Raw genomic sequence first — 10,140 nt, forward strand, 5'->3', positions numbered from 1 at the left:
CCCCCCCCCCCCCCCCCCCCACCATGCGCACCTTCCTGGAACTCATCCCTGACCTGTGTCAGGTGAGGCTGCAGGTTGGGGCAGAAGAGAAGCAAGGGATTCGCATGCCCAGCGCACCCCCCCCCCCCCCCCCCCCCACCCCCGCCCCTTCAGGCATCTTCTCAGAGCCGGTCTGTGTAGAGCGTTTGGCTGCTTAGCTGGGGCTGTGAAGTGTATTAACTTGTGGAAAGAAGTGTGGGGATTAGTCCAAAGTGTTAGAAGCTTTTACAGGGTGTTGAAGGATTTTATTCAGAGTTCTCGGTTCAGAGCATTTCGTTCTCATTCAAAAATTAGGCATTTCGTAAGCACTGTGTGTGTAGGACAGTCGTATAAGCTTAGTGTATATAGAATAAACATAAAGTGCAAACCCTTCCCTCAAGGAACTGCAGTGGGTTAAGGAAACAGCTTCATAATAATGAGGTAATTTTAAGACGGGACTAGTGTTTCTCAGACTGTGTTCCACCATCTTCTGAGAGATGTGGTTACGGAAATGTTGAAAATACATGTCAAAAAAGCTTTGTTACAGGTAGGCTTATCAGAGTCTTTAAAATGCATGAGTCTTCAAGGAGGAGGGTGTTGGTGTAGCACTCCCCAAATACTTTTGACTGTGGAACCCTGCTTTTGAGGTAATAGCTCAAAATAGAGGCTCTAGAGACTATACTTGGGAGGTTCAAACAATATGTTTAACAAGAATGTATAATAATGATACCCAAAGATGCTTAATTGTACAACCTGATGCCTTTTCTATGTAACAGGCATAGAATAACAGAGTCAGGGTCCCCCTGAGGATCTGGAGAAAGCTGTGTATTCTGTCTGTAGAAAAACAGGCAGATTTGCACAGTTATTCACAGTGCAAGCACACACACAGTTTCTTCTATAGTTTCAGGAGGTTTCTGGAGCATCTCAGCCCTCTCTGGTGAACCCAGCACTTCTTGAACCCTCTGTTAGTCTGTAAGAGTGTGAAGGATTGTCATGAGCAGGTGCTTATGGAGTAGGACTCAGCAGGGGACTGAGATCCAGGAGTCTGACTGGGCTCTTGAAGACATGTGGAGGCAGACAAGTCTTCTGTATTTTAGAGTTGTTCTTTTTGGATTTTGGCTTCCAGCGATCTGGTAGACTAGATGGGTAGTTTAAAAATCTTTTTGTATAGAATACTCACATGCTGGAAAAATTACAAAGAACATTCTTTTGCACGTATAGCTGAGCTCTGGGGAACTAAAGTGTAGTGGCAGGGCCTAAAAAAGGAGGCTGGTGAGCAGCCCTGAAGGTGTTTCTGTATTGGGAGCACCTGTTGGGTTTTATTGGCTATGCTTGGTGGGAGGGAAACACACACACGCACACACACACACACACACACTCTCTCTCTCTCTCTCTCTCTCTCTCTCTCTCTTTTTCTGTTTCTCTGCCTGTCTCTCTGTGTCTGTCTCTGTCTGTCTCTCTGTCTCTCCCTCTCTGAATCTCATAAATCCAGGACCCACAGAGACCTGCCCTCCATGCAGGAAGACAACAGGGAAACTTGGATATCTTGGTCTCTGCTCTCCGTTTTTCCCTGTGTGTGTCGGGAGGTTGTGGAAATCTCCCTGTAACCCTGGAATCAGGCTGGTCCTCACGTGGGTTTGGGTTTGAATCTAGTCTGTTTGTGTGGTCTGTTAATCAAACTGAGAAGTTAACTAAAAGTGGTCCCAAGGTGATAATGTCCTGGGATTCCTGATAGATGCAAATGGAAACTCTCCCTGGATGGCTAGACCTTCAACTCAGTCCCAAATGGAAAGCAAAGGTATTGGTAGACATGTGAGTAAATCTAAATAAGTATTGACAATATAAAAATAAGTTAAAAAGAGAGTAGGAGAGAAGAGGTAAAAGAAACAGAGAAAAAGCAAGAAATATCATAAAATGTGGTAGTGGGAATAATTCCAGATATATCAATAATCATGATCAACTCAGACTAAAAGATTGTCAGATCAGATAAAAGAAACAAATTCTAGCTGGATGCTGTTATAAGAGATTCACCAACAAAGAAAGGTTGAAATTAACAGAATGAGAAAAGAGATTTGGGGCAAATGCTATAACCAAAGAAACCCGAAAGATGTTCATATCAGACAAATGCTATAGTGACACCGAAAGAAAATAATGTTTACTATGGGAAGAGTTGCAAACTATAGTTCATGGGCCAGATCTTGCTTGCTATTTTCGTGTATTAAATTGTATTGGAACACAGTTATACCCATTCATTTCCATACTTTTGGGGGCTCGTTTTGTGCTAGGGCATTAGAGTTGAGTAGTTGCAACAGAATGTATGGCCCATGGTTGCAGCCCAAAACACTTACAGAAAATGTATGTTGTCTCCTGAATAAGACTTGTGTCTATATGCCAACATGGATGACTCTTGTAAAAACAACACCGAGTGTGTGTGTGTGTATATGAAAAAAACCAAACAAGTTGCAGATGTATACTAATTTTTAAAAAAAAATTTTAATGTTTATTTATTTTTGAGAGAGACAGAGTGCGAGCAGGGGAGGGGCAGAGAGAGGGAGGGAGACACAGAATCTGAAGTAGGCTCAGGCTCTGAGCTGTCAGCACAGAGCCCAACACGGGGCTCGAACTCACGGACCTTGAGATCATGACCTGAGCCAAAGTTGGACGCTTAACCAACTGAGCCACCCAGGCACCCCTACATGTATACTAATTTTTAAAGGTTTGAAAACACATAAAAGATACTATAGATCACCTATAGTGATACGCATGCATGTGCTAAAAGTCAAAAATGCAGGAGAATGATGGACACCAAAGTCAGGGTAGTGGTTACCCTCTTTGGTGGGAGGAGAATGCAGGTGAAGATTTAAGGGGTTTATTTCCTAAACTGGATGATGGGGATGTAGTATCTTTTTACCTTTCTGTGTATCTTAAAAATGGTCAGATGTACTTTTTAAATGTCTCATTTTATTTTGGTGTAAGATATTGATGATCCTGTGGCCATGGGAAGAAGTAGCAAAAAGATTTCAGGGGGAAACATGCCATGTAATAATTTCCACATTTTTCAGGTAGCAAAGAAATTCCTAAATTAGAAGAGAAGCAGAGAGACCCTCCGAGGTCTTAGAATCTATCCAGCCCTTTGCTGGAAGAAGGATTCCGTTTTTCCATAGCACTTATTAGTGGCCATCTGGCATCTGCTTGAGTTTGCCATATGAGCACAAGCCTGCCAATTTTATTTTGGAGGGTTTGAGTCACACAGAGTCATTCTAATTCCTCTCCCATATGATAGCTGTTTAAATATGAAGATGGTGATCATGCATCATCGCTGCCCCTCCCCTTGACTTCATTACTTTGAAAGCTCTTTGCATTCAGTCTGGCTTGTCGATTCCCGATACCCCCGTTGGAAGTGAACCATTTGGTACTGACCACAGGGAGCCGCATGTTGTCCGACTGGTTCAGAGCAAGGGGTGCAGCCAGCCCTGCCCCAGGGGCATGCTGCTTCTGTTGGGACACCTAGAATCCAAGGCAGGCTTAATTCCTGTGAGGTTTCCTGGCAACGAGGTCCTGACTTTGGCAAGCTCTATTTTAGATGAAGGAAAAAAAGAGAATAAAAAGACTTTTCCCCTACAATTGTTAAAAAAGCGTTTAGCAGGCTCCCTGCGTTGGGCTTTGTGCTGACAGCTCAGAGCCTGGAGCCTGCTTCGGATTCTGTGTCTCCCTCTTTCTGCCCCTCCCGCTCGCTCTCTCTCTCTCTCTCTCTCTCTGTCTCAAAGATAAATACACATTAAAAAAAGAATGAAAAAAAAAAAGCATTTAGCAGATTGAAGATCACTACCTCCCCCTAGAAGTTTTTATGTGCCTGTCATGCATTATTAGCGGGTGCCTAGGAGAAAAAAAGGTGGTATTTTCTTTTTTCTTTTATGTTTGAAGTTACATACTTCATGTTTTAATCAAGATGGTGCAGTGAGAAAGAGAGGTTAGCCGATTGATCAGGCTTGGTAAGACACTTTTGTACTTTAGTGGGTTGGTCCTTGACTGTGAGAAACTCCTCTTTTTCAGTTTACTCGGGTTTGGGGGAACTGTCTTATATTAAGTGAATTTATGAGATAATGATATATAAACCAGAATAAAATTTTAGTTTGTATTTAGAGACATAAGTCTCCAAGATGTAACTCTTGTGATTACTTTGGGCCCACCTGGAATGTTTTTGTTCTCTTTTGCGCAGGAAAACCTGCTTGAGAAACATGATTACTCTCAGTGTCACAATGTTGTTTGAGTATCCATTTTATTTAACAAGTATTTTTTGAGTATCGTCTATGTGTGGCTTACTTTATAGTAGCGCACAAGGCAGGCATAGCTAGGGTAGCAGTTTTCAAATGTTTTGCTCACAGGACTTACACACTTAAAATTATTGAAGGTCCCCAAATTTTTCTGTTTATATAGATTACACTGATAGTGGCTATATTAGAAATTAAAAATGAGAGATTAAAAAAATAGGTATTTATCACTTCATTTGAAATAACAAATCTGTTACTTGCTAACATAAATGACACATTTTTTTGATGAAAAATGACTACTTTCCAAAATAAAAGAATTTTAGAAGAATGTCATAGTTTCACATTCTTGCAGATTTCTGCAGTGTCTGGATTAGTAGGCGATGGCTGGGGTCTCTGATTGGATTCTGCATTCTGTCTCTTGAGTTGTCAGACATTGTGTGGCCTCTGGAAAGCTCCACTGTAAATTGGTGAGAAAATAAGAGTGAAAAAGGCAAAAATTCTTATAGCTCCTTTGACAAATCACTGCAAATTTAGTGATTTAAAACGACACAAATCAGTTACAGTTCTGGAGATCACAAGTCTGAAATGGGTCTCGCCGGGCTAAATTCAGGGTGTTGGCACATGCATGTGCTAAAACTAAAAAATGCAGGAGAATGATAAACACCAACGTCGGAGTGGTGGTTACCTCTTTGGCGGGAGGAGAATGCAGGTGAAGATTTAAGGGGTTTATTTCCTAAACTGGATGGTGGGGATGTAGAATCTCTTTACCTTTCCAGTGTCTTAAAAATCAGTGTTGGCAGTTCTCTGTTCCTTTTAGAGGCTCTAATGTTTTCTTGCCTTTCCCAGTTTCTAGAAGCTTCCTGCATTCTTTGGTTTAGGGCCCCTTTCATTTTCAAAGCCTGCAATGGTCAGTGGAGCCTTTTTCACATTCCATCACTGTGACGCTGAATCTTCTGTCCTTTCTACACTTAACCCTTGAGATTAGGGCCCACCTAGATAAACTAGCCTAGTCTCTCTCTCAGAGTCAGCTGATCAGCAGCCCAATGTAATCTACAACCTTAATTCCCCTCTGCCATGTAAAGATAGCATAGCCACAAATTCTAGGGATTAGGATGTGGATGTCCTAATCGACAGTATTCTGTCTGGCACGTTTAAGCATTATTATAAAAATAGTTTTGATCTCAGAGATCCCATGAAAGAGTCAGGGGACCTGGCTTCTGGGATTATGCTGTTTAGGAAAAATATGAGTTGAATGCATGTGTAAAGGAGATGGGAACTGACATTTATGAAGTGCCTGCTATGTGCCAAATAGTCTGCCAGGCAGTTGACTGACATTTTATTGTTTGCTAAGTGTATGACCTTGGACCTTCCTAATTTAGCCTTTCTCATCTGCAAACTGGGTGTCGCAGTGTTTACCCTAGGGAGTTCTTGTGAGCATTAATCAAATAATCAATGGGAAGTGCCCAGTGGATGGTATAGAAGGCATTGATAATTATTGCCTTTCTACTTCCTCCATACTTTAATGAAAAATTCTTGATAGCTTGCCTAGTATTTGATCTTTTGGTATGGCTACACTTTCTTTTTCTAAGAAGTTTCCCTCAGGAAACAAAACAAATACTTTTCTTTTGAGCAGTTAAGTTTTTTTTTTTATTTGAGAGCACGTGCGCGCGCACACAAGTTGGGGAGGAGAAGAGGAAGAGAGAGAGAGAGAGAGAGAGAGAGAGAGAGAAAGAGAGGATGAATCCCAGGCAGGTTCCATGCTCAGTGCAGATGCAGGGTTTGATCCCATGACGCTGGGATCATGACCTGAGCCAAAATCAAGAGCTAGATGTTCAACCAACTGAGCCACCCAGGCACCCCTGTTCTTTTTTTTTTTTTTAAGTTGGCTCCACACTGGGGGTGAGGCTTGAACTCACAACCCTGAGACAGAGTTACACACTCTACCAACTGTGCGTTTTATCAAATGACTTAAGATTAGGTTGTCATTAAACCATTATGACATGTAATTTTGTTTCAAATGTAGTCCCTGTGGTTTTATTTTTAGAACGTTGGGAAGCATGATAGATTGTCACAGAACAGTCAAAATGGCAGATATTATTTACTGAGTAATAAAGATGTTATTTTAACTTCTGGTAGGAGTTGTGCAAATGTCATATGCATTATTAATTATTCAGATGAGTAGTTGTAATTGTCATGGATTGCTCTTCCCTGGATGAAATATCTAAACTAATGGAAAAATGAGAGGTGCTTTTTAGAGTTGTAGATGCAGCACAAATGACTTTTGAATTGCCATCTCGTCTGAGAGGGGAACCGGGCTAAGTTCCCCTTTGCCTCGCGTGTCGGCTCGCGGGTTCTCGGCTTCCCCCACTGCCTGTGATGCTGTCGCTACAGAGCTCGTGCGTCATCGCTTACTCACTTAGGGTCCCCGCACTGTTCCCTGTGTGGTGGCTGGCACATAGTAGGTGTGCAGTAGTGCTTACTGAAAACGTGCCTGAGGGTTGAGTAAGTGGGAAAACCAGTGTACCAAGACACTACATACTGTGCGACCTTCTTTGTATAAAACTCTAGAAGATGCAAATGAATCTGATCAAAAATAGAACAGGGATGCCTCAGTGGCTCAGTGGTCAGCTCAGGTCCTGATGTCGCTGTTCGTGAGATTGAATCCCGCATCAGGCTCCGTGCTGTCACCGCAGAGCCTGCTTGGGATTCCCTCTCTCTCTCTCTCTCTCTCTCTCTCTCTCTCTGTCTCTCTCTGTCTCTGTCTCTGTCTCTCTCTCTCTCTCTCTCTGCCCTTCCCCTGTGTGTTTCTGTCTCTTTCTCTCTCAAAAATAAAACAAATAAACCTTAAAAAGACAATAGAACAGTAGTTGCGTGGGGATGGTCTCAAGGATAAAGGGAGAATTCAAGGGGTGAGGGGAAATGTTTGGGGATGCTAGATATGCTTCTTATCTTTATTGGGATGATGGCTTCATACGTGTATACATATGCCAGACCTTGTCAAGCTGTGATTTCTTATACATCATTTGTACCTCAATAGAACTATAAAGACAAAGAAATAAGAGAAGGACTCTGGGCTCGCCTGGCTTGAAGCAGGTTCCTACCACAGGAGCAGGAAGTGTGGCTCGGTGTGAATCTGGTGCTCTAGCCTGGACTGCCAAACCCGGCTGGAGGGGTGGCGTGGGATCCCAGAAGAACACAGAATTCGTGTGTTTGGAGGTGGGGAACGGTCATTTCTTATCTAAGGGTTGGAGTGCGCTGGACAGGTAACCCCATAATGTTCACCTTCGTGGTGAAAAGGATACATTGGTCGCTTGGTTGTGTCCATGCATCTATGGGACTATTGAAGAAGTAAAGGCGATTTACAATTGAATGGCCATTGGAGAAACTGGGGATACCGAGAAAGTAGTTTCTGGCTGAAAATAGTTGTATTTGAATCTCTGAGGTCTAATAGCGCTCCTGTGAATCGTCTGTATTTCAAGTCACACTGTTTGCTCTACTCTTAGCTCCCTTACTGTAACTGCTTATTAGCAGAAAGGATAAAAGTCGTCAGAACCACATCAGATCACGTTTGTTGGCATTAAACATAACATTGTAAACATAAGCGTGACATTTGCATTACGGTCAAATTGTTCTCTAACACATCGGTTGCATTAGGACCCACTCACGGTTTTCAGACAGGTGTCAGTAGAACCAACTGCCTTTGCCCAAGCCTTACTTGACAGGAGGAAGTTGTAACTGGTGAAGTTTGCCAAGAGAAAGTCATCTCAGGTGATTGTCTTTTCCTTATCATTTCACTTGCCAGTTGCAGATGAAACATTAAAAGCTTTACAGTTTGGGTTCAGAACCTTGAGCTCACTTGGGGTAGAGACAGTGGAAGGGGGATGTGACTCCTGCTTCAACATAGACACAAAAAGTCCCTATACCTTTTTTTCATATATTTTCAATCTATATGTATCCTTAAAAATTTTTTTTAAATATTTATTTAATTTTGAGAGACAGAGTGCGAGTCAGGGAGGGGCAGAGAGAGAGGGAGACACAGAATCTGAAGCAGGCTCCAGGCTTTGGGCTGTCAGCACAGAGCCTGACACGGGGCTCGAACCCACAAACCATGACATCATGATCTGAGCTGAAGTCTGACACTCAACCAACTGAGCCACCCAGGCACCTCTCTATATGTATCCTTTAATTTATTTTTAATTTTTTTTTAACAGTTTATTTATTCTTGAGAGAGAAAGACTGTGTGAATGGGGTAGGGCAGAGAGGGAGGGGAGAGAGAATCCCTAGCAGGCTCTGCACTGTCAGGACAGAGCTGATGTGGGGCTCGAACCCACAAACCATGAGATCACGACTTGAGCCAAAACCAAGAGTCAGACACTTAACCAACTGAGCCACCCAGGCACCCCTATATGTATCCTTTTAAAAGAAATTTGGAAATCTTGTTGTTTATAACATGCAAGGTTATTTATTTATTCATTTATTCAATTTAAAGAGCGAGTGGAGGAGAGGGGCAGAGGAAGAGAGAGAGAGAATCCCAAGCAGGCTCCACGCTCAGCACAGAATCCCACACAGGGCTTGATCCCATGACCCTGGGATCATGACCTGAGCCAAAATCAAGAGTCAGATGCTCAATTGACTGAGCCACGCAGGTGCCCCAACATGTGAACTTTTTTTTAAAGTTTATTTATTTATTGTTGCGGGGGGGCCCCCGCCCGCGCCAGAGAGAGAGAGAGAGAGAGAGAGAGAGAGAGAGAGAGAGAGAGAGAACTGCAAGCAGGCTGTGCACTGTCAGCACAGAGCCTGACATGGGGCTTGAACCCATGAACCGTGAAGTGGTGACCTGAGCCGAAACAAAGAGCTCACCTGATTTAGTCACCCAGGCTCCCCACGAACTTTTAAAAGAGAATTTGAAGCCATGTTAAAGAAGTATGAAATAATTAATAAAATATTTTGAATATTTGTGAATATTCATTAAATGTATGAATATGATGAAATACAACCTCAAGTAGAGATTTGGTCATTTTAGAGAAAAACAAATACTTTAAATCTGCTCTTTTGTTGATTTAGGAGCATAGATGTATATTACAAAAAAATATGACCTTGAGCTGTTACTTTAGTTCCATCTTATTTTCCTTCTTTGTAAGGCAGGGATTATAACTATGTTAAGTGAGGTCTGTGCACCTTCATCTGGGGCCTGGAGAGAAGCAAATGCACGTGATTATTAGCCACGAGGATTCCTTGTTGGCCCATTGAGCCCTGGGAAGGTTCACAGAAAGCTAAGTGGTGGTATTTGGGGGAATGTAGACTTTCCCTCTGTTTTTTGTCACCTCTAAGAAAAAAAAGTTGCTTCCTTCTCCTTTTGTCCCCCTTACCTTCTTTTTCTTCTTTGGGACTTCAGATCTGAATGTTCTTTTTTTTTTTTTTTTTTTCTTCTGGGAGAAGAGTTTGAAGTGTAGGGCTTATACCAAAACGAAAAATCCTAATTAGTTAAAGAAAAATGGCATCTTTATGTCTTTGGATTGTGGTTTGCATTGTCCAAAAATTGAACTTCAAGAATTTTCAAGTGCATTGCAGCTTTTCTCTTTGATCCTATTCTCATTAACGTGTTTTGGTTCAAGTATTTGAGATGTATGTTTGAGCTTCCAAATGGAGCGTATTTTTCCCCGGGGTATGCTTTATTAATAGCACTGTAATGAAATCTTTGTATGTAAGTCTTTATCCACATTTCTGAACATTTCCTTAACATAGATTCCCAGAAGGAGAAATAGTAGGTCAAAGGGTATGAATGTTTTCTAGAAAGCATTTCTAGAAAGCTTTCTAGAAAGTTTGAATTGACTTACACTCCTAAATAGCC

This window comes from Herpailurus yagouaroundi, unplaced genomic scaffold, assembly GCF_014898765.1.
Source record: "Herpailurus yagouaroundi ecotype Mexico unplaced genomic scaffold, PumYag 182, whole genome shotgun sequence".
NCBI lineage: Eukaryota > Metazoa > Chordata > Mammalia > Carnivora > Felidae > Herpailurus > Herpailurus yagouaroundi.